Source organism: Microcaecilia unicolor, chromosome 2 (genome assembly GCF_901765095.1).
Source record: "Microcaecilia unicolor chromosome 2, aMicUni1.1, whole genome shotgun sequence".
NCBI classification, from domain to species: domain Eukaryota; kingdom Metazoa; phylum Chordata; class Amphibia; order Gymnophiona; family Siphonopidae; genus Microcaecilia; species Microcaecilia unicolor.
In genome coordinates this window covers 100,793,322-100,809,392 of record NC_044032.1, presented here as the reverse complement: position 1 = coordinate 100,809,392, position 16,071 = coordinate 100,793,322, and the positions used below count along the sequence as shown (strand labels likewise).

Below are 16,071 nucleotides of genomic sequence, written 5' to 3'. Positions count from 1 at the left end.
GAGCACTCTCTGGAAGTCCAAACAAGGGTCAGATTCATTCCAGGAGGTTGGGCTGAAAGCCCGGGATGCCCCCTTTCCGAGGGAGAGCCCTGACTTTTCATTTTGACAGAGCGGAGAGGTGCACAACCTCTCTCTCTCATCCAGGTGAGGGCAGTTTCTCTCATCTCCTTCCCCTCTTCTGTCCACTGATCAATTTGGCACTTTAGACCCGAATGGGGAGTGCCCTTGTGGGCTGGCCAGTCCAGCGTTCCGGCAAAGCGGTTTCTCCCTACCTCTTCGGGTCCTCTCGGGAGGGCTTCCTCCACCGGGAGTCTGCTGTCTTCGGTGAGGCTGAGGTGTCCGGCAGTCTCTGCACAGGCGACTGAGCTTGTGGGGGGCCGCGAGAAGGGTTTTGGCCGAGGTCCATCCGTCCATCCTCCCTTCCTCTCACGCATCCATCCTTGTGAAATGTGTTCCTCTGGCTTACAGTGGCATGTCTCTCTCTGCATGAGGTTCCTTTGGGCAAACCTTGTGCACCTTCTCATTCCCGCCAGCTGCATCTAAAGGTAGAAAAGTTAGGAGAGCTATTTATTTACCTAAGTGGTACCTGAAAGAGAGGAGGCTCAGCTTCCTAACAATAGGGTCTCGCAGCGGAGAAATTGGAGATACTAGTCATCAGATACCAAAGTAAAGAAGAGGATGACAAAGTGTAATTGCTTAAGGAGACTGCATTGGATCCTAACTCTGAAAGAGAGTTAACTTGAACATTGGAGATTCCCCTGCAGACAGAGGCAAAAGAACCACCCAAGAACACTGAAGGGACATTGAGTCTCAGAGATGAAATACATTCACAGGCACAAAGTCATTAGAAGTTAAGCTTTCCATGTAGTAGACTAGTTGTAACTAAACATGAACATCACCATGCACTGTATCAGTACATACGTAAAGGAAGGCAACTTCAGTCTGCATCTGTGATTCATTGAAGAGCTTAAAGCATACTAATTCTCTGGATAGAAGGATTCCCCACACTGGAGGACTCACATTTGTGTGTGTGTGTGCGCGCGCTAACATCCTAATAAATCAAATGGCCTTTACCTTGGTAATTTAACACTTCCCAATACTCAGGAGCCTTTTTATTGGCCTCTGCCAATATGAATTGTTAGGGGATTGACCACAAAACCTCATTCCTGGCACTTTACTCTCCTCGAATTCATCTCACTTGGTAGCTTGGTTAGGGCTCTGGCCTTGTATCCTCAACACTGCTTTGGCTCACGCCATGCCAGTGCCTGCTCTGACATTTACCAGCAAAAGTTGTACTAATATTTGTTCAGTGCTGTACATGGTATGAGCAGTGTAAATGTAAAATATGTTCATGCCTATTTGTATTATACAATGTTGTACATCGTAGACTCCAAATAGCTCTGTTTAATTTGCTGTTGAAAACAGGATAGATTCCTGGGTACTGAAGGAAGATGAATATAGACTTACATCACAAGATGAGGACATATAGAAAGTAAATAAAGTTATGCAAGCACTAGTAAATGAAAGAATAATACAGTACTTTAAATCAAATATAAGATTCTAACATGGGTTTACAGGGAGAGATCTTTTCAACAGATTTGTATATGCATGGACAAGACTGCCCCCGCCCCACCCGAGGTCGCCGGGCCCCCCCTCCACCCGCTGCCGGGCCCTCCGAACTAACCTGAAGCACCTTCACATTTGCATCGCAGCAAGCAGCAGCAGCAGGTCAGGCCACTCCTTCCTTCCGTGCCCCGCCCTCGCGGACGTTACATCAGGCAGGACACGGAAGGAAGGAGTGGCCTGACCTGCTGCTGCTGCTTGCTGCGATGCGAACATGAAGGCGCTTCAGGTTAGTTCCGGGAGCTACAGAGGGCGGGCCGGACTGCAGTGGCGCCGGGCCCCCCCCCCCCCCCCGGAGGCCCGGGCCCGGGGATTTTTGTCCCCCCTGTCCCCCCCTCTCGGCGGCCCTGTTTCTAACAATCTGCTGGGGATATCCATGTTGGACCAACTTCAGGGCTAATTGTTCTGGGATATTTGAGACACACACACTGCTTGGATAAATATTGAGACACACATACCTTGCTAAAGAAACTAAATAATTTGGATGATAAATATTGGAGTTGGTATAGTGAGTGGTGGAGTTTTTTTTTCTAAGCCATATGATGGTAAGCCGGGCTCAAACCTTATAGTCTGCTTGTTCAGGCTAGTTGGGTGGCTGAACTGAGGCTTTTTTTCTCCATCAATAGATGCGGATGTAGGAATATCTGGTAACAGTGTAAGTGGCAAATAGTACTTATACGCAGCTGGTGTGAGGCTGGGTTCTTGATTTTCAGTGATTAATGGAAGCTAGAGTGAACTATTGGTATATATCTATCCCACATGCTTGCAGCATCCCCTGTATTTACCACAAGGGCTTTTCACTTCCTGCACCTTAAGTTTTCCCACTTAAGGTGTAATGCATGCAAAAAATGTACTACACTTTAGTAATCATTGGCCTGCTGTTTTGTCATGTGTCAGATCTTCAGATACAGTTTTTAGCGGAGAGCTCTTCGTCTATTTTAATGGAACAATCTATTGCAGAGCTGATGACATCATAGATTTTCCACAGCCATCTTGTGGCTATTCACGGCGAGCTTTTCGCTGCAACCCTCGTAGAATCAGAGGAGCATCCCTCTGGAAAAGGGCCATCATGCCCGGACATCTACAGGAAGGCTTCGGCTGCGTCGTGACCAATCGGTTCGACCAGCTATTTGACGACGAGTCCGATCCGTTCAAGGTATTAAAGGCCGCCGAAAACAAGAAGAAGGAGAGCGCTGGGAATCAAGGGGCCGCCAAGACCGCCGCGCAGGCCGCCAAGCAGCTGAAAAAAGAGTCTCAGAAGGATCGGAAAAACCCGCTGCCCGACAAGAAGGAGGAGAACCAAGCACCCGTCCCCCTGAAGAAAGAAGGGATAAGAAGGGTTGGCAGAAGGCCTGATCAGCAGCAGACGACACCGCAGCAGCAGCAGCAACAACAACAACAACAACAGCCACCTCAGGGGGAAGGCAAGCCCAATGACAGAAGACCGGACAGACGGCCACCTCGGGAGCGCCGCTTTGAGAGACCTGCAGAAGAAAAGGATGAAGGAGGGGAATTTTCTGTGGATAAACCCATCATTGACAGGCCCATGCGTGGGCGTGGTGGTCCTGGTGGCAGAGGTCGTGGTCGAGGACGTGGTCTGGGCAGAGGAGATGGCTTTGATTTGCGTGGTAAATGGGAATTTGACAGGCACAGTGGCAGTGATAGATCTGGCCCTAAGCATGAGGACAAACATGGTGGTAGTGGATCTCACAACTGGGGAACCGTGAAAGATGAACTAAGTGAACTGGATCAAACAACTGTGACTGAAGAAACACCAGAAGGAGAAGAACATCCTGTTGCTGACTCGGAGAACAAGAAGTTGTTTAAGACGAAGTACTACTACTACTATTAGCATTTATTAAGTGTGAGACTGTAGAATGAGATGCATATAGTTCTTATTTTGTGCTGGTGATTAGGACATTTTTAACATGGTAACATTTTGAAATACAATTGATTCTTTTTAGAGTATTTTTCTCCTTTTTTTTTTCACTTCTCTCTCTCTCTCTCTGTATATGTATTTTCCTTTTTTCACACCTCAGAGTGAGTGTATGTGTAACTGTGTGTGTATGTATATATATGTGTGTGTGTGTGTGTATGTATATATATGTGTGTGTATGTATATATATATATATATATACTAGTAAAACAGGCCCGTTTCTGACACAAATGAAACGGGCGCTAGCAAGGTTTTCCTCGGAGTGTGCATGTTTGACAGAGAAAGTGTGTGTGAGAGATGGAGTGTGTGTGTGAGTGAGAGAGAGAGAGAATGAGTGAGAGACAGAGTGTATGTGTGTGTTTGTGTGAGAGAGACAGAGTGTGTGAGAGACAGAGTATATGTGTGTGTGTGTGAGAGTGAGTGTGTGTGTGTGAGAGAGAGAAATAGAGTGTGTGTGAGAGAGAGAGTGTGTGAGAGTATGTGAGAGACCTACCCTCCTCTCTTCCTTCCCGTTCACATTAATTGATTTGATTGCTTACTTTATTTATTTTTTGTCTATTAGATTGTAAGTTCTTTGAGCAGGGACTGTCTTTCTTCTATGTTTGTGCAGCGCTGCGTATGCCTTGTAGCGATATAGAAATGCTAAATAGTAGTAGTAGTATTTGTGTTTTTAAATTGCTTTTCACATCCTTACTGTCAACAGTATGCAACACTTCAGTTTCCAGAATCAGATACTTTAGGAATCGGTTTTATACATACATTTAAGATTTAAAATTATACATAACCCACTGAATGAATTTAAATTCTTGAGAAGCCAAAAAATTATATATATATATATATATATATATATATATATATATATATATATATATATATATATATATATATATATATATATATATATATATATATATATATACATATACATATATATATATAAAACCGGCTGTTTTCTTCTGTAACAGGTACACAAATTGCACATTCTGCACTACTGAAACTTAACTCTCTCTTTTCAAACAACTACTATTTCAGTGCCAAAGTATTGTTAGCTCTAAATAGTTTACTATTTTATTCCTGTTCCAAAATGGCATCAACAGTGCTGGGGCTCTTTTAGGGTATTGTGGAAAAAAAAGAAGAAAACCAGTTGCCACACCTGGAGAAAGGAGGAGAGAAAATGTACACAGGATAGGCTAGGCTGCTTTATTTTGACACTCCCTGCTCAAACAAACTGTTTTATGGCTTGCTTCACTATTGGTGAAAGTGCAGTTTATTTCTTAGTGCTGAGTTATGCTGAAAAGAAATGTATGTATAGTGAACAATTTACAGGGTAATTGTGTAAAATTAAATGATATAGAACACAGGCTTAAAAAATGGAAAATACATTGTTAAATTAATTATTTATCTGCACATGTAACAAAGGGTTTAATGTAAGCAAAGAAAAAGCATCATACGGTTTCTCTTGTAGGTTATCTCTGTTCCTGTGTGGTTTTTGCATGACGGAATGCTGTTTATCCTGCACTTCTCTAGCCTCATGTTCTCTTGGAAAGGTTTCTTTCTGCTCGCTCAGCTCTATTCCTCCTTGGAAACAGAAGTGCATGATGTGCTGAGAGAACCCCCCTAGTGGGCCCCCTTGACGCTAACACATCCTCTGTCAGGCTGCATTCATTGCAGCTTGGAGCCCATTCTGCTGCAGAGTAATAGTACAGTGCCACAGAGACTGTCAGTGTCCTGAGCTGCTTCAGAGCTGGATAGAGCAAAACCCACAGTCCAGGGGATGCAAGGACCCTAGAGATGTGTGCTTGGAAATCAGCACTGGGGAAAGGAAGCTGGGGTCCTGCTAGCAGATCTGCTTTAAAGCCATTCAAGGTCTGTATTAAGATTGAGCTCCAAGCGTCTCTCAGATGTCAGAGCCTCTTGAGTAATGACAACTATTAGTGAGCTGAATTGAGGGGAAAAAAAAAAAAGGACAGATAGCAGGGAAGGGATTCTTAGGTGACATCTTACTTCAGCCTGTATTTTTTGTTTCTTTGTTGTTTTTCTTTTTGTTAATTTTGAAGCAACAACACTGACCAGGTTCTGATGTACAATTGCTATGTTAGAACTTGCTTCTGGCATACAGGGGATCTGTAGCTCTGTCATTTTATTTAAAACCTACAGTCAATCTTCTTGTGGAATTAGTGGGCACACAATGAATTTGAACGTACTAGTGGATTGTAATCCAGGGGCATGCCACAGTGACAGTTTATGTTCTCACCTTCCTAATTTCTACAACTGAAGAAACGTTGAGCAGGCAAGATTTTCCTGTCATCCAAAACAACAAAAAATCATTTTCATTGTGCATGCTCATGATCAGCAGCAGCCTTCCTTTGCAAATAAAAAGTTCTTCACAGCAAGTACAGATGAATATGTGTCTGAGGAAGAAGCGAAAGCATTGTTCCTGTCCAAAGTGCAACATGACAACACAGTCTGAAGTTAAACAGGTCCTTAAGAACACTTCTCCAGCAGGGGTAGCAAGACATGTTCCTTTGACTAACCCTTCCCTACAGGTCAAAATGTGGAATATGGAGATGATTTAGTTTTACAGGCAACCAGAACCAAATTCATCAGAGGAAACTTCTCCCATCCCTATGGGCGAGCAGATTCCGTTCACTGACTGTGCTGTGTGCAGTAGGCTCTGTGGCATAAATGGATGGACACGTACCTGAGAAACCTCACACATATTCTCTCCTTCCATTCTGGATATTGCTATGTTTGTGGCATGCACTGTTGAAAATCCCCCTTCGTTTTATCTGTGTTAGCCGTAGTTTGTGGAATACAGCTGTAACCCTGGTGAAGGATATGGTATAAGAGACAGAAACCACTGATGCTGGATGCTCTGTCATAATGATGCATGTCAATAATTTCCCCTTTAGGAGGCATTCGTGGATATGGTGAGTAAACTGATCCACTGTTTCCTTTTCACACTGAGAATATTGAGTTTTGGCAATGCATTGTGACACTTAGCTAATGTTCCCCTATGCAATACCAGTGGATCACATAGGAGGGAAAAGATGCTTTTTAATGACATTTTGCTGCCCTGGCACTTCATGCAACAATATTAGCCAGTAAAGTTTAGTACAAGAATATAATAACTGATGCTTGTGCTGTTGAACTTTCCACTATTAAGCACCTTTAAAGAACCAAATCATTTCAGCTGTGGAATCAACAGGAGGGTTTCTCCCCATCCTCTCCTTTATCTCCAGCTGTTAGGTAAAGGACATTGGCAGGCCAGTTTTGCTCAATACAGCAGCAACTATCCTGTTAGGCCTCAATAGCCTGAAAAGTGAAGATTGAGTATAATCTCATCATGGCATCACTCTTTAGCATCTACTGCTAGAAAAATATTTCTGTAGCACATATTCAAAATTGTAGCCACTGCAATAAAGTAGCACTTTCATGATATCAAAACCCCTGAATTGGCCTATAGCCAGGCATATTTCCCTGCTCTTGTTCACTGTAAAAAAAAATATATTGCTTATCACTTTTTTTTTATTACCTAGGCAAATATGTGTTTGATTTTTTTTCCATAACCCTGGCCATCAAGTCGTAGGTTATACACATACTGCAGTGGAATTTATGGCTCACTGATCAAGCATTGTAATTCCTGAGTGTCAGGGCAAAGCCTGGTATTATGAAGGAATGCATTTTTTATTATACCTTAAGGGTGTGTTTCAATCTCTTCAAGGATATAAAACCAGGAACTTCATGAATGTGTACACATTTTGCTCTCAGTTGAAAGGTTTGCCATTTTGAAAAATGTTGATTTGAATACGAAGGAGAATGGCAGATGGAAATTGCCTTGTATTCCCATGTAAGTGAATGTATCTCTTACAGAATCCTATTGAACAGCACAAGGACCCAACTATAATTAAATTTAGTTTATTTCTTATTTGTGAATATTTTGTTATGCAGATGCTTTTGGACATTTTGAAAAACTTAGAGAAGCTTAATCCTACATTATTTTGATGGTGCATCGGTATGGCTAAATAATTTCTCTTGAAATATTCTTTAGCTCAAGAAATCGTTCAAATATTTTAACCCCTGCTCAGTCTTTTGGTTCCATGCCATCTTAACCTCAGCTGATGAACAGAAGGCATGTTGTCAGTGAAGAGGATGAAAATAGTTATTGATTTCCATCTGCAGGAAATTATATAGAATATAAGATCACAATGACTTGCCTTTATTAACACTCTTCTCTCCATCAGATAGAATTATGATTTCTCTTGTTAATAAACGGGGCACCTGAAAATCAGTCGCTGTATCAAAAATAGCACACAGACTCTTTCCTACACATATTAATTACCTAGGACCAACATAGAAAACCTTCATGGGTAAGAATCACTTGCTCTGCCCATTCTGCCCTTTTGTGCCTGCTTACTGAGCTGGCACGTCTTAATCCATGATGATCTTCTTCCCTCTCTCCACAGCTAAAGTCCCTTTTTCTTTTCCCATACATGTTTTTTGGACCCGTCAGTTTATTCCTGCTTCTTTGGATTTTGAGCTCGGCTGGGATCTGGTGCCATGAGCCCTATACTTTGCATGTAGACTTTGCCTACGGAGAGGCATCAGTAAATTGACAAATGGACATCATATTTTCTTCTAACTTACATTGGTCCAATCATTGTGAGAGGCTTTGGTTGGAGGTTATGCACCAGAGCTCTTTCTTGGACCCTAAATCCAGGCACCAGGTCTCTCTGTTGCACACTATGGGACTCATTTTCCAAAGAGAAAAATGTCCAAAAACTGTCATAAAGCACCACTCGGAAGGATTTCTTCTCTAAACTTTCAAATCGCTATTTTCAAAACCTGTTTTGCAGACATTTCTCTATGCATTTCATCTGCAGTGCGTCCAAGTCACAAGGGAGTGTGTCAGGGGCATTTCGAAGGCAGGATTAGGGTGTTCCTAACACTTGGACATTGTACACCCATAATGGAACAAACCAAAATGTCTAGGGTGAAAACGTCTGTCCAGCCACCCCTTCCCCTCCCCCAGAGTCCAGCACATCTTTCTCTAGCCTCTAGCCCCTACAGGATCCAGCACATCTCCCTCCAGAACATCTTATTCTAGTCCCCCTTCCCCAAGGTCCAGCACATCTGCCCCCAGATCCCCTACCCCAGGGTCTAGCACATCAGTCCTCTGTCCCCCAGCACTCTCTCCCCAGGGTCCAGCACACCTCCATCTCCTTCTTTCCCTCACCCGCGCCCCCTTCTCTCAGGTTCTCTAACCTTATCTTGATGGCCGGCAGCTGCAGCAGAGATTAAAGTGCGCTACTCTAGCCGGCATCAGGGTTTCCATTTGCTAGATCCTGCCTTCATGGAAGGAGGAAGTTACCTCACCGAAGGCGGAACCTGGCAGAGGGAAGACCCGACGCTGGCCAATCACTGCAGCTGCTGCTGACCATCAAGATGAGGTTAGAGGACCCGGGAAGAGGGGATTGTAAGTGAGGGAGATATGCAGGATTCAGGAGGTAGAAATGGGGGAGAGGATTGACTTGGGCAGGGAAGAGAGAAGAACTGCAGGTAGGGACCTTCAGGGTGCAAATCCTAGGTGCCAGGTCTGATTTTTTTTTTTTAATGTGCCATGGCAACCTGGTGCCTGGGGTTTGTTGAGCCCTGCCCTATAGGGTTGTATACAGGCAAACATTTTGAAAACCCTGACTTTTTAAATTAATTTTTACTATTTCTTCTTTTTTTTTTTTTTTTTTTCATTTTTTACACATTCGTGTTAACAAAATTTAAACCCACACCAAATCTTTCTAATGCACAAAAAATGATTGTATGGGCATTGATTCATCGCGGGAAGGGGGCGTTATGAACCTGTGTACTGTTTGTCTTGTTATTTTACCATAAATTCGGTTATTTTATCACAGGGTCCCATTTTATGTTGCAAGATCCTGTGCTAAAATAATCTGACTTTACAGTAGACCACATTCCTATCAAAGCAAGAGATGTTTTCAGATTATGTGTGATCTTTCAAATACTATATGGTATGGCACTTCATTATATGTGGAATCCTTAGTCGAGCTTCCTAAACTCAATCGTGGGAAGCAGAAATTACTTACCTCTTCACTACCTCAGTTGTAAGAAAGTAGTATACAAATCAGTTTTCTCAACTGGATTTATATATCAGAGTACCAAAAAGTGGCATTTCCTCCAAAAACATATCAGATATGAGATCAATTATATGAATTTTCATAAAATGCTAAAAAGCTTTCTTTTCAAAAAAGTTCCTACTAATAGCAAACAACCAATAACAAAACCATGCTACTGTTTGTAACAATAACACAGCACAACAAAAAAATGTTTTTCGTGTGCTATTGGGCGAAAACCATTTCTCCTATACTAAATTCAGTGTGCGTATTCCAAATCCGAAGTCAGAATTGTTGTAACACATCAGGAAATTTTGTTATGCATACGTTTGCCAAATAATTAAGCACTTGGAAAGCATTGAATAATGTTTTTACAGAACGAGTTTTACTCCTACAATTACCTGATCTACATCAAAGTTTTCTTAGTAAACAGTATATGAAAATGTAATGGAATAACAAAATTTCAAAAAAGTCTCGTATTCCAGTTTAAATATCTTACTTCAGCAAGGCCCAGTACTGTTAAAAGTGCTTCAGGTATCTGCTTTTGCGTTTGTGACCGGTCATATTTTCCCGTTGCAAAAACCAGCAGTAGTCCCCCATCATGTTGGAATTCCAGCGGCCTTGATATCTGTTCTCCATTGTAGAAATGTCTTTATGGAACCTCTCTCCATGTTCGTCACTTACGTGTCCCAAATTGGGTGGGAAAAAGTCAAGATGGGAATGTAAGAAATGCATTTTCAATGACATTCGGCACCCAAGTTGTTCATATGCTTTAAGCATGTTGTCTACTAGTTCAGCTCATCTGTTTTCAGCTCATCTGTTCCCAAAGAAGTTCTGCACTGCTAGCACAAATGCATGCCAAGCATTAATATTATAAGTGAGTAGGCTTTGCATGTATAACTTAAAATCTAGATGTGTCAGGCAAATTCGGAGTTCATATTTGGAATCAGCGGGTTCAATTTAGTATAAATCACATGTTTTTCTCTCAGTAGCAAAATCATTGTTGCGTTGTGATCAATACTGTTATATTTACTTTGCAAACTATTTTTATTTTATTATTTATTTTATTTGTGACATTTATATCCCACATTATCCCAACCAAGTTTGAGTTCAATGTAGTTTATAATAAAGAGTATAGGATACATAACAAAGAATAATGCATAAGAAAGTATTTTGTTGTAAGAATCCAATTGTACAATACAGTATCATAACCATACTGGGATAACTATGGATGTTTAACATTTAGGAAATATATTATGAAAGAGAAAACGTACATGAAGCAAAGAGAAAGTTAATGGTAAATAAAGTAATAACCAATTCAGGTAATAATTAATTGTTTGAGATATGGTTGTTCTTTGTGAGGGTTTGTTTGAATAGGAACAATTTGAGGATTTTGCGGAATCTAGTATATTCCTGAATATTTCTTATTTTGGGTGCTAAGGTGTTCTACCATTTGATTCCTAGGTAAGTGAAGTCTGCAGAGTGGACAGATTTGTAGATCACTTTTTTTGCAATTTGGGAGGTGTAGTTTGAGAGAGTTTCTTGCCTCATAGTTAGCGTTTCTTTGAGATAAGTTTATTAATGGTACCATTTAGTCTGGAGCTGTGCCATTTAGGATTTGAAAGATAAAGGTACATAATTTGAAGGTGATTGTCACGTTGATGGGAAGCTGATGTAATTTGAATAATAAAGGGGAGGCACTTTCAAAATGAGAGATTTAGTATATGAACCTGGCTGCAGTGTTTTGAGCTGTTTGGAGTTTTTTCAACAGGTACTCCTTACAGCCAGCATATATGGCATTACAATAATCGAATTGGGATAATGTTAATGATTGTAGCAATAGTCTGAATGTTTCTGATAAGAAATAGGGTCTGATCTTTTTTAGTTTCCAAAGAGACCTGAAAGATTTTGTGATTACTGAGGAAACTTGAGTAACAAATGTTAAATGTTTGTCTATAATTATACCTAGAATTTTCAGATTATTGTCAGTGGGGAATGAAGCATGTCAATTGTGAATCTGTTGTAGTAGTTTTGGTCAAATAGGTTGGTAATGACCATGAATTTAGTTTTTTTTTCTTTATTTAGCTTTAGTTTGGATTCAGAGGCCCAAGTTTCCATCAGATTTAAGCCAAGTTTGCCTTTTGTAAGATATCTTGAATATTCTTTTTGAAGGTTATGTATATGGTAACATTGTCAGCATATATGAATGTTTTGAATCCTGCTGTTTCTAGTCTGTTACCTAGTGGTGACATCATTACATTAAACAGAATGGGCGACAGTGTAGAATCCCGAGGGACGCTACAGTCTGTTGACTAAGGAGAGGATAAGGTTCCTTTCATTTTCTCTTTGTAAGATCTTGATTTCAGGAATCCTTGAAACCATTTGTGGACTGTGCCACATATGCCAAAGTTGTCTGGTATGGTTAGTAGGATATTATGATCTACTACTTCGAATGCGCTAGACATATCAAACTGAATTATTAAGATCTTAGACCCTATGCTAATTTCTTTTCTGAGATTTGATACTAGGGTAGTAAAGACAGTCTCGGTGCTATAGCATGGTCTGAAACCTGATTGCGATTTGTGCAGTAGGGAGAAATGCGAAAGGTAGTCTGTAGTTTGTGCTGCTACTATTCCTTCCATCATCTTTACCATCAAAGGAATGGAGGCTACTGGTCTGTAGTTTGTTACATCAATTATGGTGATTTAATTGTTTTTTGGTATTGGTGTTAGGATAATAGAGCCTTTATTATCAGGAAAAGTATGGAATAGTAGGAAGGAGATATGCTGCTGAAGCAGATTAATGAATATATAAGGAGCATCATTCATAAGGTAACTTATGCATTGTGAAGTTGAGTATTTTAGGAGGTAATGCTTTACTGTGTCATGGGTTGATAGTTGGAAGGAAGATCAGATTCTGTTGGTGGCTATTCCTGTATGTGTGTCTGACTGTTTTTCATAAATACCTTGATGGTTGATTTTTAATTTGAGTACTCCTTCTCTGATTTTAACTATTTTTTGTTTGAAAAAAGTAACCAGTTGCTCTGCTGTTGGTGGAGACTCAGTGGTTGTGGTTATTTCTTTTGTGGACAGTAGGCTTTTTATCAGATTGAAAAGTTTACTGGTATTAAGGAAATTACCACCGATTATTTGTTATAGTATTGAGTTTTTGCAATTTTGATCTCATTTTTTATATATTTTGATGGCAATTTTCTAATTTTAATTTGTTTTCATTTGATTTGTCTTTAGCCCATTTCCTTTCCAGTTTTCTACATTTCCTTTTCAAAAGGATGGATTGATTAAACCAAGGTGAAATTTTCCGAGTTGGTTTGGATGTAGATTTGAGGGGAGCTATGTTTCAAATAATAATAGAAATAGTAATAGAAAATTATTTTCTACCCTGGGATTTGGCGTATGCCAAACTCAGAATTACCGCCAGGCATTAGCCTGGCAGTAGTGCCAATTTGGCACATGCTACCCTCATGTTAGCCCTCCCATGCCTTAGTAAAGGGCCCCTTTGTGCTATATGAGGTACGCATGTACTTGCAAGAATCTGGCATTTATGGGTGTATGTGCACACATATGTGTGCATACATATGTATTCTAATCATTTAGGCACAGAGGGTTCCTTTTACCAAGGTGCACCGAAAAATGTGCTATTGTAGGTGTGTGTATTGAACACACGCAGGTCTATTTTCAGCACGCCTGCAAAAAAGGCCTTTTTTGTGGCTGAAAATGGACATGCAGCAAAATAAAAATTGGTGTGCGTCCATTTTGGGCCTGAGACCTTACTGCCACCCATTGACTTAGCAGTAAGGTCTCGCACGTTAACCAGGCAGTAATCGTCAGCACGTGTACACTACCAATTACTGCCCGGTTAGCGCCACCATACTGTAGAAAAATAAAAAATATTTTCGGACATACGTAAAAATAGAATTATCGCCTGGGGCACACGTTAGCCGGGTGGTAGTTCCAAACTGACGCTCGTTAGATGCGCGTAGGTGCCTGCATGCCTTAGTAAAAGGGCCCCATAATTAGTGTGTAAACATTAGCACCTGCTTTATGGAATTACCCCTATAAAGGATAGACCCGTTATTCAGCTGGTGGCGATCAGCATTTTGTTGACCACTGCTGGCCTTTAAACCTGGATATTCAGTGCTCTGTGTGTAAATTTAGGCAAGGGCATTTGTAACAGCTTTTCATTGCTGCAATTGGCTGCACCTAAATTTAAGCGCAACTCTCCACTTAAGCATGTATTCATTAGGCAAGGATTACTGAAGATGCGTCAGTTCGAGATGCGGTTTTCATTTCTTTTTGATAGCATCCAAAGCTATTTCATTTCCTGTTTTGTTTGTGAGCCCATTAGAGGCAGTGCAAAGTACCTGTAATAGAAATTGTAAACTGCTTGTTTACAAACCTAAGGTTTGTTGGTTCTCAATTTTACACACTAAAAACCACTGGCTGGCACATGTTTGTGCATTCATTATAGAGAATATCTAATAGCCCTTGATGCAGCCCTGTTGGGTGAAACACGGCCTGTGTCAGGCATTTTTTTAGATGATATTCCATCAATAAAGTTTGCTTGTATTTCCACTGATCTGCTTTGTTTGTTTCCATCTTGGAGTTTGCAGATCGACTGCCTTGCTGTTTTCTTGGACCCATGCAGCATCCTATACAGTGAGAGCACATTACTACTACTACTATTACTACTACTATTTAGCATTTCTATAGCGCTACAAAGCATACGCAGTGCTGCACAAACATAGAAGAAAGACAGTCCCTGCTCAAAGAGCTTACAATCTAATAGACAAAAAATAAATAAAGTAGCAAATCAAATCAATTAATGTGAACGGGAAGGAAGAGAGGAGGGTAGGTGGAGGCGAGTGGTTACAAGGGGTTACGAGTCAAAAGCAATGTTAAAGAGGTGGGCTTTCAGTCTAGATTTAAAGGTGGCCAAGGATGGGGCAAGACGTAGGGGCTCAGGAGGTTTATTCCAGGCGTAGGGTGCAGCGAGACAGAAGGCGCGAAGTCTGGAGTTGGCAGTAGTGGAGAAGGGAACAGATAAGAAGGATTTATCCATGGAGCGGAGTGCACGGGAAGGGGTGTAGGGAAGGACGAGTGTGGAGAGATACAGTGAGAGCACATTTTGGTAGCCCTTATCCCCCGAATTCTGTGTGTAGTACTGAGAATTGCACATGTAAATTTGGGCATCTGCCAAATTTGTGCGTACAATTTAATTGAATATCAAGCCAATAATTGCCGATAATTGGGCACGAACAATTAGTTATTGGCGATAATTGGAATTAATTTAGATTTATGTGCCCAGATTTTTGCAGATCTAAAAAGGGGCGGGGGGGACAGCCATGGGAGGGTCATGGGCAGATCAGGGGCATTCTTTCAAATTACGTGCTTTTCTTTTTTTTTAGAACAAAGGGGGTTTCTGTGCCTATTAAAGAAAAAACTCATTGTCTCATCCTCTCATCCCAACACAGCGCGAACATCCCCCAATCAACACCCCAGATCACACCCTTCCTTTCTCAGACAGCTTGAAAATCCTCGGCGTTACAATGGACCGTAACTTAACACTAGAGAACCAAGTGGCATCCACAACAAAGAAAATGTTCCACTCAATGTGGAAACTCAAACGTGTGAAGCAATTCTTCCCGAGGGAAACATTTCGCAACCTGATACAATCAATGGTACTAAGTCACTTAGAATACTGCAATGGAATTTATGCGGGATGTAAAGAACAAACCTTAAAGAAACTACAGACCGCTCAAAACACGGCAGCTAGGCTTATATTTGGTAAAATGCGATTTGAAAGCGCAAAACCCCTCCATGAAAAACTACACTGGCTCCCAATCAAAGAACGCATCGCCGTCAAAATCTGCACCCTGGTTCACAAAATCATCTACGGAGAAGCCCCGAGTTACATGACAGACTTGATCAACTTACCAATTAGAAATACATCCGAATCAACATGATCTTATCTAAATCTGCACTACCCAAGCTGCAAAGGACTTAAATACAAAACAACTTACGCATCTAGTTTTTCCTACATAAGCACACAACTGTGGGAACGCATTTCCAAAAGCCTTGAAAATGACGTACGACCACCTAGACTTCTGGAAATCACAAAAAAACAACCTGTTTAAAAAGGCATACCCTACCGATCCAATTTAAATGCCTAATCTCTGCAACACAACCAAACTAAAGCACATAATGGACATAACACAACTCTTCCATTCTCCGATTCCCTAATGTGGCTGTGCCACATGAACTTGATCTTACCACAACATCACCCTGTATTTGTTCACACCGGAGCCTGCAAAGGCCTCTCCGGTACTATGTAAGCCACATTGAGCCTACAAATAGGTGGGGAAAT

The 16,071-nt window shown here is 41.1% G+C and overlaps 1 pseudogene; it reads left to right on the top strand.

Moving 5' to 3' along the window:
- The first annotated feature begins 2,637 nt into the window (after window positions 1-2,637).
- LOC115461878 lies at window positions 2,638-3,475 on the top strand (annotated as a pseudogene).
- Window positions 3,476-16,071: the final 12,596 nt, after the last annotated feature.